Below are 4,842 nucleotides of genomic sequence, written 5' to 3'. Positions count from 1 at the left end.
CTCCTCCAGTTCTCCGGACCAGACAGCTTTTCAACGTCTTGGCGAAGTAGGCTATCCATGGTGGCTTTCGGGAACTGTTGACCAGGATACGGATTACTGTGATGGTAACTGGGAACGGATACCGGATTCAGCAAGCAGTAGACTTGTTCATCAGTGTTGCTGTTGCGCAGTGGGAGCGTGCTGGGCCCATAACCTATTGGAGTTTTAAATCCAATGTTAATCAGCAAAGCTACCCTACACTAACTAACTAACTAATGAAACTAGTAAGAAAATCATAACGTAGTGATTTTAAAAAAAACAAACGTTTATTAAGAATGAGTACTTTACAAGATGAACGACATATTAGGAGTGACGGCAATAATAAACGCTGTAAGCGAATATATATACACTTAAGGTTAAAAAATAGTAAGATAAGATTAGTGATTAAAAATATATCTTATTTACAATAAACATTTTTTAACCTATTAAAAAAACTAAACGAGAAAAGCCGATAACGCTTTTTATCTTCAACAGAAATTAAAGTATGAAATCCCGTGAATAACATTATTAAATATGTAGGCCGACCTTAGTTACGGAATTAAATATGTAGGCTGACCTTAGTTACGGAATAAGACGCCCGAAGCTCTGCCAAATCAAAATCTAGAAATTGAAATCGCGTGAATAACGTTGACCGCCTTAGGAATGGTCGCGCCTCTCCTTGGTTTACTTTCTCTCGACTACCTTTAGTCGCTACTACCGCAGTAGGAAGAGGAGCTCTGCCGGAACTCTGCCGGAACTCTGCCACCTCTGCCAACTCTGCCTTTTAGGGACTATCAGCCTGTGGTCATACCTGAGTGTCTTATGCTTTTTCATTTAGAAGCAGTAAGGGGAAAAATTGCACGTGGAATTCTTGGGGGATAAGGTTTTCAACACCAAGAAGGTATATATTTATAAGAAAGTTGAACTAAAGGCATCATTTGGGCCATGATTTAATTTAATCGGTTTAAGAATAACTCCGCCTTTAAATCCACGTGTTGCACGCGCTTGAACTAGAAACGGTTTTAACCTTCAGCGTGCGCCGCATGGTTTTCTGGGCAGAGTTATTCTGTAAATGATTGCATCATCGCTACAGACGCCAATTTGATCGTTCAACGTTCTTATACATATATACGTTCTTGCTAACCCTGATACTACTGCATAAGTGTGAAGATGATTTCAACAAAAATTATTCAACTAGAGTGAAATTTTTCATAACTAAGCTGTTCGTGACAACTGGACCCTCAAAATTTGATGATCCAAATATTCCAATAAGAATATAATTTTTTTTTTATTTATTCTTAGGGAGAATGACTATGTAAGAACAATTCCATGTCTCCCAATCCACTTCATGCTCTAACAGAAAGCTTCTTGGCCAAATGTATTAATAGCTACTCCAATTTCATTTTATTTGCTCCGCAGTACCTGGAATACTGGGAAATGTCCTTGGATGTTACAAGTCTGGGAATATAAATTTTTTCTTTTTGAAGGTGGTATGCAATAAGGCACAGAAGAGGAGGCGCTACTGACTTTTCAAACAACAGTGTGGCTCTTTAAATTAAAAAAAAAGGTTAAAGCCCATTAAATCAAATGGTAGGGACTTTTTGTATCAAAACCAAATTTATATCCAACCTTGGGATTAATGTCCTATTTTCAATATCGTAACTAGGCTTTGTTGGTATAGTCATAGACTAAGAAAAGGTTTCACCTTGAACACGCGACATACTCCCCTCTCTGCCTTCCACAGTAGAGAGGTAGCTTTTGAAAATTGTTTCAGAAGATAGTGGTTTGCTAATCCGAATCTGGCCCCTCTAGTGGAGATTATAGAAACGTGCAGAGGAATTAATCTTTCACTTATGTAACCATTATAGTCCTACTCCATAGCCTTTGGCAGTCAATATCTGAACGTTTGTTTTATTTTTTCATAGCAAATAAGCAATCAAAATCTACGGAAGGTTTTTGTTATCATAAACCTTTATAGAGTTATTTATCGATGCTAATTACAGTTGCATATTTTTATACTATATAGTTTTCAATTGACTTTGATTATAGCAGGTTTTTTCAATTACTAGGCCTCTGTAATGGACCAATGCACAATTGTGACTTGCCATCAACAACTGAGAATTAAATTAAGCATGGTAAAGAGCCAGTGACCTTTTTGGTGTACATACCACTTAATGGTGGAGAAATGTATTAAGAATTTTACCTAGAGGTTGAACCAATCCTACGTATAAATGTTAAGAAGTAGAAGTGCAATTTAATGGCTTTTTTTTTAAATATTCCTATTTTAACAATTTTTTTTTAAAGTTATGATGTTTAACCCTTGAATTTTTAGTGGTCTCATGTAACAGTGGTTTCAAGTTTATCTGTGGCAGGGGTGGCTGGTACCAATTATTCTATATTTTTTAAAATTTCAGTAAAATTTTTTTAAACTCATTTCAATTCAAATAAAATTTCATTTAACAAAGAACCGTATTTACTGTTAAAAAAAATTAACACAAGCGAAAAAATTGTTATAGTAGTATAAAACCAGTGTTTTAAACCAAAAAAAAAATTATTTTCCAACCTTAGCTGGACCTTACTTTACTAGTATGTTTTATACTGCAATGCAGGTCAGAATATGTTAGAATATTTTATTGTGGGAGCAGAAAGATAATAACAAAGGATATATGCAATTTATTGTCATCGCTTGTAACTTAAACAAATATAAGTCGATCAATAATTAAAGATAGTGTCCCTTGTTGTAAAAGTGAACCGTTATTAGAAATATAGCACCTCTAATATCAGTCCAGAAACTGTTAAAACTAAATTGAAATTTATTTGCAACAAAGAGTCGAATATTGCCTTGACCATTTGTTTCCAAAACTTCAATTACCATTTCACTACCTTCTAGAGAAAGAAATGAACATTCATTTGTGTTTTTATTAAATAGTAATATAATGTATAATGTTAAATTGTTTATGATCACCTCAACCATTGCATCCAGTTATTTGTTTAATATTTCCATTACAAAGAATAATTGTAAGAGTTAGGGCCAGTGTTGCTTAACTGTGGGACAACATTGCCACAGTGACAGTTGAAAATCCAGTGTTTGACATGTTTCAATTTTTTTATTACTGAAATGAATGACCCGTGCAACCCACATGATCAAAGAAAGGAGTAATTTATGGTGGTATGTGTATTAGAAATAATAGTCCTACCAACTTGTTTATGAAAAGACTGAGAAAACATGTTCAAGTAAATAGATTGCTCAGTATGAAATATAACAGTAGGCTACAACATCTGGAAACTAAATTAATACCCTTCCATGAATTGCAACCTTGAACCTCTACGCGGTGGAAGGGAGTAACAGATGGAGAGGTCACTTTCCATACTGGCCAATCAAGGCTCTGCTTCTTCCTTAAGCCAAGGTGTAAGGTATCGTGCTGAGGGCTGGATGGTACCGGGGAAGCGAAAATATGGTACCACTAACGATCCCCTCGGGGCACCAGGCGAAACCCCGTTGTATTTAGCCTTCCACCCGGGCGGAGGATTACCGGGTGGTGACTGTTTATATTCCTCCTTACTCGTGGGATCTTTTATGAATTCTTATGAAACAAACAAAAACAAAAATGGGGTAGGGTCTGCTCCTAGCAGTACCCAGCCAAACAATGTGCAAGGGTCTGCTCCTAGCAGTACCCAGCCAAACAATGTGCAAGGGTCTGCTCCTAGCAGTTCCCAGCCAAAATATGTGCATGGGTCTGCTGGTAGCAGATACCAGCCAAAAAATGTGCATGGGTCTGCTTTTAGCAGCACCCAGCATCAAACTGTTCCTGGGTTGTCTTTGGACTTTACCCAACGTAACAAAACTGCTGATCGCAATGCTCGCCGTAAAAAGGCGAGACAATACAGACATGCTGCTAAGGTAGCAGAAAAGGCTGAACCTGCCACTTTCACAGGAGCAGTAGCACTTGTAGCAAGTACACCTGCAAACAAAAGACGTAGGTCAGAAGACTCCAATCTATGTCCTCAGTCTGAAATATCTCCATCAAAAAGGTCGAAGGAGGAGTTGCCTCCCAAGTCCTATAGAGATGAAGCTGAGCTGTTCAGGATGGCCATCACCAAAGAGGGCTTCCCAGACAACAAAATCTCAGTGGAGGAGTTGGGCACCATCCAGTGCACAGTTCTGGAAATGATAGATGGGACACCTTCAGGTGAACCGCTACCACACATAAAGAACTTTTATGTAGCTGGGGGTGCAATAAATTACCTCTGTGGTGATGCCCTGACTGGGGAATGGTTAAAGAAGGCCTTTGACCAGAATGACAGCATTTTTGAGGGCACGAAGCTTTTAGTTATAAAAGCTAGTGAACTCCCAAAACCAGTCAAGGTAGCTTTTAAAACAAAAGACATTTGGACAAAGGATCCAAATGTCCTCCTAGCGAGGTTAAGATTGTTCAACAAAAACCTGAACACCAGCAGTTGGAGAATTGTAACCTCTTTAATAGAGAAGAACTTCATCCGCTGGATTTTTCGGATGGATGAAGACTGTGTTAATGCACTAAAGGAAGCAGAATATTCTGCTTACACCGGGCTGGACAGGGGTGTCTTCAAGGTCCTGCAGAATCCAAATTCCTCCAAAACTCAGAAACAGGCCAAAACCCCAGCAAAAGACTGTACCTCTAGTGAGGATGAGATTCTGACAGGCAATGTCCTTCTAGGTTCCCTATCAGATCATTCCACCTGTACTGCTGTAGATAATACCTCTACCAGCATTAAAGAGGTGCCTTAACTAAAGGTATTTCAGTGTTTCTGTTGCTGATGACTAAAAGAATCTTTCTCCTCTGG

General features: G+C 38.2%; 1 long non-coding RNA gene across 1 annotated transcript; it reads left to right on the top strand.

Moving 5' to 3' along the window:
* The first annotated feature begins 812 nt into the window (after nucleotides 1-812).
* Nucleotides 813-2,485, top strand: LOC149943361 (uncharacterized). Its single transcript, XR_016480921.1, has 4 exons — nucleotides 813-919; nucleotides 1,321-1,396; nucleotides 1,506-1,608; nucleotides 2,088-2,485. It is a non-coding gene; the product is annotated as an uncharacterized LOC149943361 (long non-coding RNA).
* Nucleotides 2,486-4,842: the final 2,357 nt, after the last annotated feature.

This window comes from Leiobunum rupestre, chromosome 5, assembly GCF_980474605.1.
Source record: "Leiobunum rupestre chromosome 5, qqLeiRupe1.1.hap1, whole genome shotgun sequence".
Taxonomy (NCBI): Eukaryota; Metazoa; Arthropoda; class Arachnida; order Opiliones; family Sclerosomatidae; genus Leiobunum; species Leiobunum rupestre.
The sequence above is the reverse complement of the archived record's forward strand: the minus strand, read 5'-3'. Positions and strand labels throughout refer to the sequence as shown.